Source organism: Mustela erminea, chromosome X, assembly GCF_009829155.1.
Source record: "Mustela erminea isolate mMusErm1 chromosome X, mMusErm1.Pri, whole genome shotgun sequence".
In the NCBI taxonomy this organism is placed as follows: Eukaryota; Metazoa; Chordata; class Mammalia; order Carnivora; family Mustelidae; genus Mustela; species Mustela erminea.
In genome coordinates this window covers 32,070,773-32,088,849 of record NC_045635.1, presented here as the reverse complement: position 1 = coordinate 32,088,849, position 18,077 = coordinate 32,070,773, and positions in this window count along the sequence as shown.

The window sequence follows — 18,077 nt, the reverse complement described above, 5'->3', positions numbered from 1 at the left end:
CAAGAGCTAGGGTAGAGAACATGGGATCATGCCATTGGCATGCTCTAACTTGACTTCTTCCATTAATACCAGCCTCATCTGTAGTAAAGGTACACTGTGTATTTCCATGCTATGAATTTTTTAGAATAAAAGGAATGGTGTTCCCTGGCTAGTGTGGGGTCTTTGGCTAAGAACACAAAAGATCAGAGTGACATCAAAGCCATATGGTCAATGGGCATTAGGAGCTTGTTGGGAATTTCCAAGCAGTGAGTGGGATTTACTCAATGTTCTGCATCAATGCACTCGTTGCTAAGGTTAACAAGAACCCTGTGGAGAACTTTCAATAAATATGACACCTTGGAGAGTGTGACTTCAAGCAAATGAGAGCAGTACTGTGCTCTTTATGTTGGTGATAACATTTTCTGGTTTTAATTATAACATTAAACACATTAGGTGAGTGGCTTAAAGCTATATAGGGACTACAGAAACAAAACTACTTTAGCAAGTTCCTGGCAACACAGTTAACTAGCAAATGGGATTTCAATAGGGTCCTCAAGCCAGTTTCCATTTTCAAGTGTGCAAGCTTAGACAATAGTTTTAAGATTTACCACTGCTGACAAGAATAAGAAACCCTCTGTTCCTGGCCACTCACTGTTCCTGGCCTCATTACTCCATGATGTAGTGTTTCTAAGAATGAGAGGTGCAGAGCCCATGGAGTTCATGGTTCAATCCAGGTCCTAACCCAAACTCATGGCAGGAAGTTCATTTAGAACAAAACAGTTTTCATAGACAGATCATTGCTTATGTTTGTTTCAGCAAAATTCTGAATGATAGAAGGAAATTATGAATGATTCATAAATGTTATCATTAATTTGCATCCTTAAGGAGAATCACGTGTTTAGCTAAGTAAGCTGATCCATCAGAATAACTTTCAATTTATCGAAGATTTTTTTTTGTCTGAACTTAGGTTTTCTGTACATTTTATGTGATGCTGCTTTAGTACTTTCTGACACAGTTCTTTATGGGTTAGAATAGGCTGTGAACTAAATGTTTGTGTACTTCCAAAATCCACTATGTGAATACACAGCAAAAAGATGGCCGCTTATGAACCATAAAGAAGCCCTTGACACTAAATTTGCTGGTGCCTTAATCTTGGACTCCTTATATTTTGGACTTCCTCCCAGACTGCGAAGTAATTTGTTGTTTAAGCCACCCAGTCTATGGCATTTTTGTTGTAGAAATCTAAATGGACTGAAACAGTGTATTACATTAGCATATTGTTCTGGAGTCAGAGAGATCGTGATTAAATTCTTGTTTTGTCCTTTTCTGAGTGTGAGACATGGAGCAGTGTGACTTTGGGTCTCAGTCCCTTTATCTAAAGATGGTACCTCCCTCATAAGCCTCTGAGGATTTAAGGTAGCTATAAACTAGTATTATTTTAACTCTGATATATTCATCTTCTTGCCTTTCTTTGAACAGCACTGTATTCAGAATTATTCAGATTTTTTTATTTTTTACTGTAGCCATGGAGGTACTGGTGAATCCTTGAATTCTTCACAAATAGATTTTTTTTCTATCTTAACTATCCATATCATGATTTTCCCAATCACCCAATCAGATATATTTGACTTTCAGTGGAAGGGATTAATTTAGTTAAAGGAAATTCTTTAAAAATGTATCTGTTGACAATTACTAGAGTCACAGGATATAAGAAAGAATGAGGGAGATGTTAGGTCTCAGCTCAATGATCTTACAATGCACTGATGGAGATGAGAAAATAAGATGTAAATAAAAACATAGAGGGAGAAAGCTAACTCTTCTGGAGAAGGACAATCAAAATTTTCATTGAGGTGGTGAAGTTTGAGCTGAGTCTAGAAGTTCCAGCTCATTAGCAAGGCAAGGATAAAGGGCATTTCTGGCAGGGGGAATTGCATTTGCAAAACCATACTGGCATAGGAAGGTATGGGGGTTTGAAAAATCTAAAAGTAGTGTGGTACTTGTAGAGCAAAACGTATGTGATGATGGATGGCGGGGGTCCACGCAATAGAAATAGGGCTACAACACAATGTTTATGGTGTACAAACTAAAGGCATTCACCGCTATCAATCATCAACTGTATGAATGATTATCCACAGCCACAGGCTGAGTAGCTGGTGGCAAAAACCTGAACACACACATGCAAGGGAACAGCATATACTGAGCACCAAGTATGTGCCAATCTCAAAATGAAGGACTTTTAATATATGGTCACATGTGATTGACATAACAAAATATATGGAGAAGTCTGTACCCACTCACACTGCCACAGATCAATTCCCATGCAAAGTTCTGAGGGAAACACTTTGGGAATAAAGATCTGTGCCTGTTGGCTACTGCTGCTGAGCTGTTTAAGAATATCAGTTCTGGTGTAGGAAAGCCAAGACCAGGTGAAGATGTGAAAGTGTATGCCCCTTCAGTGTCTGGCAGTGGGCAAGTCCACTTCTCTGGACAGATTTCTACTGTAACATATAAAGGGATGGATCAGATGGTATCTGGTATTATTTTCTGAAGGAAATTTTAGCTAGACTACAAAAGGAGAGAAGACTCAAATTAATGGAAGTAGAAATGAAAGAAGACAAACATTACCACTAATCCCACAGAAATAGAAAGGCTCATAAGAGAATACTATAAATGATTATATGCCAACAAAATGGACAACCTGGAAGAAATGAATAAATTCCAGAAATACACAACCTACCTAGACTGAATCATAAAGAAATGAAAAATCTAAACTGACCTATAATTGTTACAGAGGCTGAATCAGTATTCAAAAACCTCCCATCCATAAAAGCCCAGTACTGGGTGGCTTCACTGGCTAATACTAATATCTGAATGGGAATTACTACAGTTATAATGCTATATTGTGTACCTGAATTTGCTAAGAAAGTAGATCTTAAGTGTTCTCACCACATCTAAAAAAAAAAAAAAAAAGCCCACTATGTGATGCAATGGATGTGTTAATGAACTTGATTGTGGTAACTGTTTCACAATATACTCATGTATCAAAATCATGTTGTACACCTTAAATATATGCTTTTTCAGTCAATTATACCTTTAAAAATCTGGAGAATAAAGAATGAAAGCCAATCCTTTTCAAATTTTCCAAAACATTGAAGAGGAGGGAACACTTCCAAACTCATTTTATGAGGCCAGCATCAGTACACTGATACCAAAACCAAACAAAGAAACCACAAGAAAACTAGAGGCCAATATCCCTAATGAACATAATTTCAAAAAGTCTCAACGAAATACTAGCAAAGTGAACTCAACAGCACATTAAAAGGATTACACACATCTTGGATGAAAATATGGTTCAAAATACAAAAAAAAAATTATGTGGTATACACATTAACATAAAAAAGGATATAATTACATGATAATATCAACAAATGTGGAAGCAACATGATAAAATTAACACGTTTTTATGACTAAAAAATCTCAACAAATCAGGTATAGAAGGATCTTACTCTTTAACAAAAGGCCCACAGCCAACACTGTACTCAGTGGTGAAAAACTGGAAGCTCTTCCTCCAAGATCTGGAACAAGGTAAGAATGCCCATTTCTGTCACTTTGATTCAAAGTAGTACTGAAAATCCTAGCCAGAACAATTAGGCAAGAAAGAAAAATAAAAGGCATCTAAAGTGGAAGTGAAAAAGTCAAACTGACCCTGTTTATGGATGACATGATCATATAGAAGACTCTAGAGACTGTAAAAAGAACCAAAAAAAAAAAAAAACAACAAAAAAACAATAAAGCCTGTTAGAAACTGAAAATGAATTCACAAAAGTTTCAGAACACAAAGTCAAAATACAAAATCAATCATGCTTTCATACATTAATAATAATATTTGAAAAGGCAATTAGGAGTATGACCCCATTTTATAACAGTACAAAGAATAAAATAGTAATAAAGTAACTAAGGAAGTGGAGCACTTGTACAAGGGACACTAAAAAACATTAACACATTAATGAAAACAATGAAAGTACTTGCAAATGGAAATCATCTGTGCTCATGGATTGAAAGAGTATTAAAACGCCCATATTACCCTAGTTGATTTACAGATTCAATGTACTACCTATTAATATTCCAGTGGCATTTTTTCCAGAAATAGAACAATTCCAGAATTCGTATGGAAGCACAAAAGACCCCAAAGAGTTAAATAACCTTTAAAAAGATCAATCAAGCTCAAGTCATTATAGTCCTCATTTCTACATATATTACAAAGATACAGTAATAAAACTGGTGTGGTACAGGCCTAGATACACATAGATCAATGGAACAGAGAGCTCAGAAACAAATCCACATGTATATATACTCAACTGATCTTTGACAAGTGTGCCAAAAATATACACTGGGAAAGACTCATCTACAACAATTGGTGATCGGAAAATTGGATATCCACATGCAAATGAATAAAACGCGACCCTTATACCATACACAAAAATCTACTCAAAATGGATTATTTCAATACAAGATGTGAACTTAGATTTTTAGAAGGAAACAAGGGAAAATACTAGTAACTTTGGTCTTCAGTGATTTTGTGGCTAGGACACTAAGCACAGGCAGCAAAAACCAAAAGACAAATTGGACTACAAACTGAAAAGCTTCTACATAACAAATAAAACAATCAACAGAATAAAAAGGCAACTTAGGGAATTGGAGAAAATATTTGTGAAACTTACCTGATCAAGGGTTAATTTCCAAAGTATATCAGAAACTCCTAGGATTTATTAGCAAAACGAATCACCTTAATTTAAAATTGGACTCAAGACCTGGGGTGCCTGGATGGTTCAGTCAGTTAAGCAACCAACTCTTGGTTTTGGCTCAAGTTAGGATTTTACGGTCAAGAGATTGAGCTCCGCATCAGGCTCTGCTCAGCACAGAATATGCTTAAGATTCTCTCCCTTTCTCTCTTTTCCTCCTCCTCTGCCCCTCCTTCCCCCTTTCACCTTGTGTGCTCCCTAAAATAAATAAAATCTTTTTTTTTAAAGATTTTATTTTTATTTATTTGACAGACAAAGATCACAAGTAGGCAGAGAGGCAGGCAGAGAGAGAGAGAGGAGGAAGCAGGCTCCCTGGCTGAGCAAAGAGCCTGATGCGGGGCTCGATCCCAGGACCCTGAGATCATGACCTGAGCCGAAGGCAGAGGCTTTAACCCACTGAGCCACCCAGGCGCCCCTAAATAAAATCTTAAAAAAAAAAAAAAGGACCATTACCTAAACATTTTTCTAAAGAAAACATGCAAATGGCCAACATCTATATGAAAAGATGCTCAACCTCACTTACTAAGGAAATGCTAATCAAACCACAATGACATATCCCCTCATGCTTGTGAGGATAACTATTCTCAAACAAAAACTCAAGATAGCAGATGTTGCTGAGGTTGTAGATAACTTGAAACCCTTTTACACTGTTAGTGGGAATGCAAAATAGTGCAGTGACTATTGAAAATAATCTAAAAGTCCCTCGAAAAATTAAAAACAGAATAATCCTATTATCTAGCTGTTCCACTTCTGGGTATTTAACCATGCAAAATGGCAATCAGGGTATCAAAAAGGTATTAGCACTCCCATTGTAGCACTATTCACAATAACCAAAATGGGGAAATAACCTAAGTGTCCATCAGCAGATTAATGGGTAAAGAAAATATGGACAATATGGTGTGCACATACAACAGAATATCACCCAACATAAAAAAAAAAAGAAATTCTCCAATATAGGGCAACATGGATGAACCTATGCTATTTGAAATAAGCTAGTTACAGCAGGACAAATATTGCACGACTCCCCTTATAGGAGATATCTTAAAGAGCTAAACTCACGGAAGAATGCAGTTCTAAAACTTCAGTTAGGCAAGATGAATAACTTGTAGGAATCTGCTATACAATATTGTGTCTACAGAGTAAAATACCGTATTGTACAATATGATTTGTTAAGTGTTCTTAAGTTCTTATATTACACATTAAGCATTCTAACCGCATGCAATAAAATTAATAAAAAGAAACCAACCTTGCTGGCAGCTTGATCTTGGACTTGCAGCCTCCAGAAATGTGAGAAAATGGATTTGTTGTTTAAGCCCCCCACCAGTCTGTGGTATTTTGTTACGGTGGCCCGAAGAGACTAAGACACCAATGAACTCATTGTCCCCAAGTCACTACTCAAGTCCAAGTCCCCAAGTCACTGTAGATTATGCCTCAAGTCCCCAAGTCACTACTCATTTTATTGTTTTTCTCTTTTCAGTCTTCCCACGCTTGGTGTGTTAGGTTCAGGGCTTTTAGTTGTAAGTCTGAAGACCTAGAGGAAGAAAGGGGTCTCACCATCTTGCCTGGAACTGGAAGTCTGCTGCTCTGTTCTTTGAATGTAATGACCGGCCAACAGGCAGAAGTAAGGGCAGACTGCGACACCCCAGACCTTTCCAACAGATAAGGATCAAATCAAATAAGCTTTTTTCAGATGTGTCAGGATTAGATACTTTTTTTTGGTGACCCTCTTCTTTATATCACTATATCCTCAGCACTAATGAGAATAAAATAAGCATCAGATTCAGTCCCCACTTGACTGTTCTTTTTTTTTTTTAATTTACTCGCTAAATACGTACCTGCCTAGAGACTCTGACCAGCTTCCACACCTAGCCCTGTTTCTTTTTGTTCCTTTGTGCATCCATGGGGTGGGGGGAGGTTTACCTTGCTTTAAGGCGCACATAACACCTGTCTGTGCCTTTGTTCCAAATCCCCACAGTTGTGGTCTTATATCCTGTTCTTTGAGCGACTTAATTCTAGCCTATTACTGTTAGTATTTGCAATTACTAAATATATTTTTTTGTTTTATTTTTTTAAAAGATTTTATTTATTTATTTGACAGACAGAGATCACAGGGAGGCAGAGAGAGAGGAAGGGAAGCAGGCTCCCTGCAGAGCAGAGAGCCTGACGCGGGACTCGATCCCAGGACCCTGAGATCATGACCTGAGCCGAAGGCAGAGGCTTTAACCCACTGAGTCACCCAGGTGCCCCAATTACTAAATATTTATTTTTAAGTGTCTCCTTTATCCATAAGACAATTACAATCCATAGGGATGGAAGGTGCTTCCTGGGGCTTGTTATGGAGGACAGAGCCTGTTTCTCAGGACTGGATATTTGCATTCTCCAAACCCAACGGTCCCAGCATCTTGACACTTTCCTGGTCTCCCATTACATTGCTCTTTAATAGTGACTGAAAGGAGTAAGCATCAACAGTCAGAGGCCCCTGAAGAACAGCACTGGGAAGGTTGCACTGTGCAATAAACAAAGGAAGATCAAGCCTTTGTCCTTGAAGCTCTGTCACAACGGAGAAGAAAATGAGCTCCTGGCCACTCTACTTCCAAATGCCTTTGTTTACACCCCTCCAGGTCCAACACACCTTATATTCCTCCTTGCTTTGCCTTATTTTCAAATGCTCAACCTCGGTGAGATCCTAGCAATTAATGATGAAGTTCATAGACCTTATTCTTAGCCCAACCTCCAGTTTATGGATTCTCTGCCCTTCCTAAGAATAATTTAGAATGGCCAACAATTCATGATACTTTGAATTTTTAACATCTTTTTTTAAAGATTTTTTTTAAAGATTTTATTTATTTGACAGAGAGAGATCACAAGTAGGCAGAAAGGCAGACACAGAGAGAGGGAAGCAGGCTCCCCGCTGAGCAGAGAGCCCGATGTAGGGCTCCATCCCAGGACCCTGGGATCATGCCCTGAGCCAAAGGCAGAGGCTCAATCCACTGAGCCACCCAGGTGCCCCTTAAAGATTTACTTTTGAGAGAGAGAGAATGAGCATGTGCGTGAGCAAATGGGGGGCAGAGGGAGAGGAAGTGAGCCCAGAGACCAATGTGGGGCTCGATCCCACAACTCTGAGACCATGACCCAAGCTGAAACTAAGAGTCAGACAGCTGAATGAGCCACCCAGGTAGCCCGCTGAATTTTTAACATCTTTTTGTGAACCAGAGGACTGTGGTGGGCTTGCACATACACTTGACAGAGTTCGGTGCTTAAAAGTCCTTATGGGGTGCCTGGGTGGCTCAATGGGTTAAGCCCCTGCCTTCGGCTCAGGTCATGATCTCAGGGTCCTGGGATTGAGTCCGACATCGGGCTCTCTGCTCAGTGGTGAGCCTGCTTCCCCCCACCTCTCTCTGTGTTTGCCTCTCTGCCTATTTGTGATCTCTTTGTCAAATAAGTAAATAAAATCTTTTTAAAAGTTCTTAAAAAACCTTTTAAGTACACAATAAACTTTTATCTATAAATAGCTATAATTAAGAGCAAAAGTATTAGTTTCTTAAATATGTTATAGGAACTAGAACTACCTACTCTGCATCAAACAGAATACAGGGCTATAAAAACACGAGTAAATCACCCCTAGTCATCTATGCTTAAAAGTAACACCAATGACTATAATAATGAAAACCATGAAATCCTTTCTATTTGTGAAGCAGTATTTACATTTTCTAACCGTATTTAGAGATGAAAGTGAACCCTCTTCTAGCTATATACAAAAAAACCACTAAAGACAATTATTTAATTATTAGCAGTCTGCAGAGGCAACTAAGCCCCATAATTTTCCAAGCTCTGAAGAGTATTTTCTTACCTAAGTTGTATGAATCAGAGTCATCCTAGAAGGCTGAACTAGAAAGCGTCCAGGAAGGAAGCCATAAGATTCAGACTTCTTTTGGAGATGAGGAAAATGATGCTCAGAAAAGGTGCGTGGCTTGTCTAAGATTATAAAGTCAGTTGACCCTGGACTAAAATTCACTGGACTGTTGGTTGGAAATGCCAGTAGTTCCCCTGGCTGAAATTTCAAACTGGCCCCTCTATGCGGACTGTCACTGAGCTGCCAGAAGACAAAATCTCTGCACCTGCCCCTCACAATCTTAAGAGTTATATAGAGGGCTTAACAAGATTCAGTTGCCTGTATACCATCATATGATTTCAATAACACATGACTCTCTCAAGGCTGCATCCTTGAAGTAGCTCCTGGGATGGGGGTGGGGTTGGGGTTGGGGTAAGGAGTCTCTGTCTAGGTTCAGCAGGAGGGTGAACCAGGGGTCATGTCCTCTCAATGACCTCCTCCAACACGGACAAATACTATCTTCACGACGTTGGTGATTTTCACATGTTAGAGGTGTATCAGAATCACCTGGAGGTCATGTTGAAACACAGACTGCTGGGCTTCACCCTTAGAGTTCTGGAATCAGTTTTCCTGAGATGAGAGCTCAGGAATTTGCATTTCAAATAAGATCCTACATAGCTGCTGATGCTGCTGGTCCCAGGGACCGACCGCTCTTTGAAAACCACAGCACCAAGGTAGTTTCATCCTTTTTAAAGAATTTCTTTTTTTAACTTCTTATTTTGGAGAATTTTGAACATAAACAATAGTGGAGTGAAGTGCATAAGGAATCCTCACAAATCTTTCTTTCAAGCACTGGAAACTATCTAACTACAGGCAATCTTAAGAGCTTCTTAAAAAAGCCACTTTCATGTGATGAGTGCTGGGTGTTACATGCAACTGGTGAATTATTGAACTCTACATCTGAAACTAATGATTTACTATATGTTGCCTAATTGAATTTAAATTTTAAAAAAAGAAAAAAGCCACTTTATTATTTTTTTTTCTCTTGGGAGACAGGGACTCTCGTGAGTTCTAAAACTCTAATGAAAAATTTGCTTTCTGTTCTTATTCTATTAATTTTCAGTTTGCCTTGTTAACTGTGTACTATTTCTGCAACTCAGCTTCCATGTTACCATGAGGGAAATGGAGGCTCAGATGATTATTAAGCAACTCACCCAGGGCTCACACTGAAGTTTGACTCCAAACTCCATCTTCCAGAACGCATCTTAACAGACATAATGATTCCATCATTCAAGTCAAGTCAAACTCATCCGCTTTGAAGGCAACAGCACAACTCTGGCTGTTCTTCTATTCATATGTGGAGCCAGTAATTAGCACTTGTGATGCAACTTAGCACTTGTGGCCAAGTGTTCTGTGGTTGGTGGCCCAGGGAGATGCAGAGCTTCCAGCAGAGTAGAGGTGGCTGCATTTTCAGTCAGATTCCTGGTGTAATTAATGGCTATTAGGATCTAGATATCACCACCCAGCTCAAACTTCACACCAGAGTAAGGAGATCTTCGTTTATTCAGGACCAGAGTCTCCCTGGAACTCTCGCCTCTTCTTTTCAGAAATGTGCATAGTTTTCATCATTTATGTGCCTCAGGCAACTTGTGAGGCTTCGTGAACTATTATGAGCCTTTTAGACGAATGCTCGTTCATAATAGCATGTGTGTTGCACTCACATATTCACACACATATGCATTTATGACTCAGTACTCAGAAAATTACAAAACAGCTGTGTGTCAAAATGCCACTAATTATGTCTTGTGAAATCTTATCCTAAACTCCTAACCTTCGTAATGCTTTAATATTTATTACCTTTCAGACATAATTGATTTAGTCAGTGTAACCATATGTCTCTCTGATTATTTGTGATGGACATTGTGCTCTGGACATACTATGATTAGAACAGAACAAAAAGTGAAATGTTGGACCAGCTCTGAGATAAAGCTTGGCAGTTATAGTCCTTTCTTGCCACTGGCCTATGGTTTTGTTATGTGATTCTGGGTTCATTCCTTCAACTTTTTAAAACTGAAATAATAATGAATGGTTTCAGGGAATTTGTGAAATAACAGTTGTTTTTATCCAATTTTATTTTTCTATAAAGAAAAATGAAAATATCTAATTTATGATTCACTACTATTGAGATATAACTGGCATATAACATTATATAAGTTTAAGGTATATGTGTTGGTTTGATACATTTATATATTACAATGTTGATTACTACAGTAGCATTAGCTAACACTTTCATCACATCACATAACTATCTTTTTGTCTTAACAGTTAGGAGGTAGTCTTTTGGCAACCCTGAAGTTTATAATACAATATCATTGATTATAATCACTATGTTTTACACTAGATCATCACACCTTATTTATCTACTAGCTGCAAGGCTGTGACCTTAAACATGTCCTCAATTCCCCTACCCTCATTCTAACTATGTTTTTGCAAGTTCAGTTTTCTTTTTAGATTCTACATATGAGTGATAGACAGTATTTGCCTCAGTGTGACTTATCTCACCTAGCATACTGCCCTCAAAAGACAACATGGATGGACCTTCTGGGCATTAATGATACCTTTTTTTTTTTTTTAAATCTTAAAGGAGCTTGCTTCCAATTCAAATTGCTAATTAGTATATGAAAATGTGCTAAACGTAATTAGCCATGAGGAAATGCAAGTTCAAACCTCAGCAGGGTATCAGGAGACCACCACCAGAAGAGTAACAATACCGCATGCTGGCAAGAATATGAAGTAACTGAAATTCTCACGCATGGTTGGTTGGAGGGCAAACTGGTAAAACCACATTGGAAAACTCTTTGATAACAACCAGTAAGGTTATAAAACAAAAACAAAAACAAAAACAAAAAACCCTTAGAATTCAACAATTCCACTCTTGGCTATATACACAATAGAAATGTATACACCCATGAAACAAATAACATGGTCTAGAACGTTCTTAGCAGCTTTGTACATAATGACCCAAACCTGGGATGAAAGGTCCATCCACAGATGAAAGTGTAAATACATATGATATCTTCATCTAATGTGGAGCTTTCCTGACAACTGGTTATGTTCCACATCTTGATCTGGGTACTGGTATCATAGGTGTATACACGTCAAAATTTATTGAGCTTTACACTTGAGATCTGTTTACCTACTAAAATATTTTTAATAGATATAAGATTATATATTCAGAATTGTAGGAAGGCCCTGTTGAAATGACACTTCTGGACTGACTGATTTCCAAGCACTCAGCCTTGGTCCCAGAGTGGCCTTATTTCTGGAAATTCTCCATGGGCAGTATAATTTAAATGCTGTGCTTAGGAGCCGGTGATGCTGAAATATAGATTTAGTATCATTTCTATCATGAAATGCCACTCAGTCATATGATTCATCATTTTCTATTCTTAAACACAGAAGTTAACAGCTTAAAAACAATTTATAGCCTGCACACATCTATGTAGCCAGCACAACTTACGTAACTCCTTGTAAGCTACTGTTTAAGTAAGGACAAGGTATATCTATTTTTGCAGGACTGTGGTATAAGTCTAAGAGCTTTGCTTAATAAAATATTTATCATTTTTTGAGGTTTATAAAAAGGAATGCCTTATATATATCTTATTTCCTATTTTTTTCATATACATCTTATTTTCATACATAATATATCAACATTTCAAAGACTGATAAACAGTACGCAGACCTGGAAGAAAGGTACAGCCCACATTTCCAATTTTAGTATATGTGCTGCCGAAGCAAGCACCGGCCTACATTTCCAAATCATACTCTGGATGGGTCACTTTTCTACCTGAGCTGTACTATCCTACAATGGCACACGAGGCAGGAAGGTGCTGTGGACACTGAGAAAATTGAAGCCTCTAAGACTTCTGCCGAGGTGTTGACTTTTGCTTTTGCTTAAATTTTATTAGGTCCTCTGTGAATGGTTGTCCCAGATATAATATCACACAGGGATGAAGCTGAAGTCACAGGTTTTGTCTTTGGAAATTTCAGAATTCTTTTCAGCACTGCCTTTCCGATCTTTGAAATGGAGCAAAGCCTCATACTCTGGAGATGATTTTTTACACCAGAGACTATGCTTGAATATCGTTTTTCTTTGGGGGACTGTTGCTTAAGTGGTAACCTTGGCATATTATTAAATGTGTCACCTTTTCCAATTAAAATATCCTTGTATAAGCCAGGTGGCATTCTCAGCACTGCAGTGGCTGAAACAAAGTAGAATATGGAAGATTTTTCACATCAGTGGAAGTGGTAGAGCTAGAAAATGAATTGGATTCCTTTTAGATGACTCTTTTATGGATCAGCAGGTTTATTCAGAGTTACTTAAAAAGCAGTTAACATTCCATTAGCAACAAACTGTGATCTGTGTCAGCAATAAGACATTCCTCAGTCATTTATTTTAGTACAAGAAGTCACTTCACAAAAAATGCAAATATTGAATATCTAAGGGGCAAATAAATACTGAGGCAAAATTAGGTCATTTTTCTTATAGAATTATGGACTTTATGCTTGAGTCTCTGCTTCATTTAATCAAAGCATTTGGCTGTTTCATTTTGTCCATAAGTTTATGATCAGGAAAGATGAAATGATTTTGAAAGAACAGTAAAGCTAACATATTTCAAAGTTCACAACAGTAACTTCAATAACAAGTGCTCAGAGCTATTGTGCAAAGGGGATAGGAGATGATCTTTGTGGGTTCCCAAGCCTGTGGTGTGGGACAGGGCACTGCAAGACATGAAGAAAGGCAACCTCAAATGCTGGGGAATCTTGCAGAAGCTGGAGGTCAGGGCTCACAAATGACAATAACTTCTTTAGCCAAAAACCATAGAAAAAATGGCCTCACACTCATCCTCACCAATAAAGGCCAAATGAAGGCTAGCCCTTCCTGCCAGAGAGGTATCAGGGGAAGCCAAGTGGAAAGGAAGTACTCTCAGGAGTTAAGTACACCCAGGAGTTAAGAAGTCCTCCATCCCTTGAGTGTCACTGGAGGCTGAGTAGGAAACCTGTACTTCTGCTCTCATCTGGCAGTAACAAGTTGGCGTACTACCTTCCCCTGCTGGAATGCTGTCATATGAACCCAACTTAAGCAGAAGGTTGAAATAAGACTCAGGATCTCATAACATAATACCCAAAAAGCACAAGGATTTTCGAATGAAAATCCTTCTTCATAAAAATAACCAGGAAGGGGCGCCTGGGTGGCTCAGTTGGTTGGACAACTGCCTTCGGCTTGGGTCGTGATCCTGGAGTCCCGGGATCAAGTCCCACATCGGGCTCCCAGCACCATGGGGAGTCTGCTTCTCCCTCTGACCTTCTCCTCACTCATGTTCTCTCTCACTGTCTCTCTCTCAAATAAATAAATAAAACCTTTTAAAAAAATAACCAGGAAGATATTTGAATGAAAAAAAGATAATCAATAAATGCCAACATTGAGGTGACAGGGATATGTTAGAACAATCAAAGCTTTTAAAGCAGCCATCTTCAATAAAAAATAAAATAAAAGCTTGAATAAGCAATATGAGCATGTTTGAAACAACAGAGAATATCAGTAAAGAAATAGAAAGTCTCATCAAAGATATGAATGATAGAGGGAAGAATCAAATTTTAGAAGTGAAAAACACAAAAAATGAATTTTTAAAAACCCACTGTGTGAGCTCAACAGGACAAGGGAGGGGACAGAAAAAAGACTACTGACTCTAATCTGAATACCAGAGAAAAGGAGAATTAGAAAAAAGTGAAAAGAGCCTCAGGGACAGAAATCTAATATTCATGTCATCAGAACAAGAGGAGAAAAAATGAAGGGCTGAAAATGTGCTTGAAGAAATAATGGAGGACAACTCCCCAAATGTGGCAACTGCAGATTGAAGAAGTTGATAAAATTCTAAACAGGATCTTGTGCTTTGGTGAGTGCTGTGAAGTGTGTAAACCTGGTGATTCACAGACCTGTACCCCTGGGGATAAAAATATATGTTTATAAAAAATAAAAAATTAATTTAAATTAAAAAAAAAAGAAAAAAAAATTCTAAACAGGAAAAATCCAAAGCAATCCATACCAACACACATCAGAGCCACACTTCTGAAAAATGAAAATAAAAGAAAAGTCTTGCTAGCATCTACAGAGAAACGACACCTTACCTGGAGGGGGTAAACAATGACAATGACCATGAATTTTTCATTAGAAATCATGGAAAATGAAGTGGCACAGAGGAAGTGGCACATTTTTTAAGTGCTGAAAGGAAAGACCTGTCAACCTAGAGTCCCATATCCAGTGAAAATATTGTTCAGAAAGGAAGAAGCAGTCCAGATATTCTTAGACAAGGAAAATTAGTGGAATTTACCAAGAGACCTACTCTAAAATAAAAGTGAAGGAAATTTCTCTAAGCAGAAAGGATGTTATAAAAGAAGGAACATTGGAACATAAGAAGGGAAGAAAGAATACAGTGCACAAACTTATGGGTAAATATTAAACACTTTCCTTCTCTTATTTTCTAAATTATGGTTGATGTTGGATGACAACATAATAAAAAAAGAGAAAATTATAACATCATCTTATATGGTTCCAAATATATGTAGAGAAAATACTTTAAAAATTTTATAAAGGGAGTTAAGTATGCTGCACTTGACTCAAAGTGATAAATCGATGATACCAGCAAACTGTGGTAAGTTATGAATATATAATAAGAAAGCTATCATAACAAACTTATACAAAGAGGTACTCTTGAAAACACTTTAGATTATTCAAAATGGCATTTAAAAAATATATAAGTAATCCATAGTAGGACAGGAAAGTAAACAGATGAACAAAAAGTTGAGTAAACAAAGAAAGATTTTAAAATAAAATGAAGAGGAAAGGTAGGGAGAAAACTAGCATTTTTTTAACAGTAGGAAAGGAACAAGTTATATCATTACAGATCCTACAAGCATCAGAAGGTTAACAAGGGAATAATGCAAAAAGTGTCTGCATATATACATTCACCAACTCAGTCGGTAAGGATGAGCATAAATCAAAACTGCATTGCTGTCGCAAATGTAAACTGGTGCAAGCACAATGGAGAAGAGCACGATGGTCTCTCAAAAAATTAGGAACAGAATCACCATATGATCCAACAATCCCCCTTCTAGGTAGATACCCAATAACTGAAAACAAGGACCCAAATATTCATACAAAAATTTGTATACAAATATCTACACACCCAGGTTCATAGCGGCACTATTCACAACAGCCCAAATGTGGAACCAACCCAAGTATCCACTGGTGGATGACTGGATTAAGGAAATATGGCATATACATATAATGGAATATTATTCAGCTTTAAAATGAAGGAAATTCTCTCATATGCTACAACATGAGTGAACCTGGAGGACATTATGCTGAGTGAAATAAGCAAGTCATAAAATGATAAATGCTAAATGATTCTACTTATGTGAGGAATCTAGAGCAGTCAAATTCCCAGAGTCAGAAGTAGAATGCTGGTTGCCATGGCTGTAAGGAGGGGAGAATGAGGAGTTACTGTTTAATGAGTGTGCAGCTGGGCAGATGGTAGGTGTTCTGGGAGAGATGTTGTAATGGTTAAACAACAATGTGAATATAGTTAAGTCTGCTGAACTGTATACTTAAGGGCTAAAATGGTTAATTTTATGCATATTTTACACATACACACAAAAATGTTAAGATGAAAAGAAGTACTTCCCTCAGATAAATAAATAAGGTATCCCATGGTCTTTATTTCTGTATCTAGCTATACACTTACCTCCCTCACCCCAACTTGGTCTGACCCAGTAAAATGCAGAAGCCATCAACATCGTATATCCCTTATTCCATGTATTAGTATTCTTGTGCTACCTCTTTAAACAGATCCAGAAGGAAATCTTTTGGTAAACTCATTTAGAGTAAAGAATTAGTGCCTGAATTTTAAGTGTAAAGGGGCTGCCAGGATTCAGGTGTAATTCAAAGATAAGCAATACAGACAGGCCTCCCCAGTGATATGAACAAGCCACTGGAATGGTATTAGTAAGCAGGACACATCACAGCAGCTGCAGTTTGTCTCTCTGTGTCCATTTAACTTATTCTCTCTCTGAAGTTGGGTCTTGCCTGCTGCAGACATTGCCACCCCTCAGCTCCCAAGTTTACTGAACCAAATAACTGAGACCAAAAGAACCTCTCCCACCCCAATGCCAGATTCCTAGAGAGGAAATCTGATGGTTTTTCCCAGACCAGTTTCTTACTCTTTAACCAACTGACTGTGGGGTCATGTGGGAGGATAAATATGGGTATTGAGGACTCAGATCTAGCGTCCAGTGATATCTGTTTTTTGAAAGAGATGATGTGCAACATGAAACTATTGGTAACAGAGAATTATAGGCAGGAATGAAGCAGATAACTTTGGATGAACACTATCTTGCAGTCTGACAAAGACTGCTCACCTGCGCATGTAGTGAGGATGACCTTATCTGTTATACAGATGTCAAAAGTTCCTCCATCAGTACTAGAGGATGGGATGATTCAACAGTTCCTCTTGGTATGTCTCCTATATTCTTTTTATTTTTTTATTTTTTATTTTTTATTTTTTATAAACATACGTTTTTATCCCCAGGGGTACAGGTCTGTGAATCACCAGGTTTACACACTTCACAGCACTCACCAAAGCACATACTCTCCCCAGTGTCCATAATCCCTATGTCTCCCATATTCTTAACACTCATTGTGCAGTACCTGACAACCCTGCCCCATCACAAATTTCTGCTGAAGGGTTTTTCTTTCACACTTGGGAAATGTTTTATAGTAAGCGCAGCTGAGATACTCAAAGAAATAAAAACTTAATGATCAGAATAGACACAAAAACCAATAGGATAAACTCTAAACAGAACATTGCTGATAGCACTGAATACTTAATCTATTGGGTTTTGTATCCACTCCAATAGTTATTATTTCTCATATTTAGTGAGTTTTATATATTTACCTTTTTAATATATGTAACTTATTATTGAATATTTTCTTATTCACCCTTGAACATTCTGAATATTCTGATAGTATACTTTGAGTACCAAGTGTAAAAATAACAACAACAAAATAATGACATGATAAATCTGTATCTAGCAATAGCTAGATATACAATAGAGACACTTTTAGGAAATCAAGCACGAAAGAAAAAATCTTAAAGGTGAAAAGAAATGTCAGTTTACCTAAAAGTTAACAACTTGACATACAACAGACTTCTCATTATAAACAAGGAAGGCCATAGAAAATAGCTTCAGGGGCGCCTGGCTGGCTCAGTTGGAAAAGCCTGAGAGTCTTGATCTTGGGGTTGTGAATTTGAGCCCCGTGTTGGGTGTAGAGCTTACTAAAAAAAAAATAGATAAACTTAAAAAAAAAAGAAAATAGCTTCAAAGTGCTGAGGTTATAGCTTCAA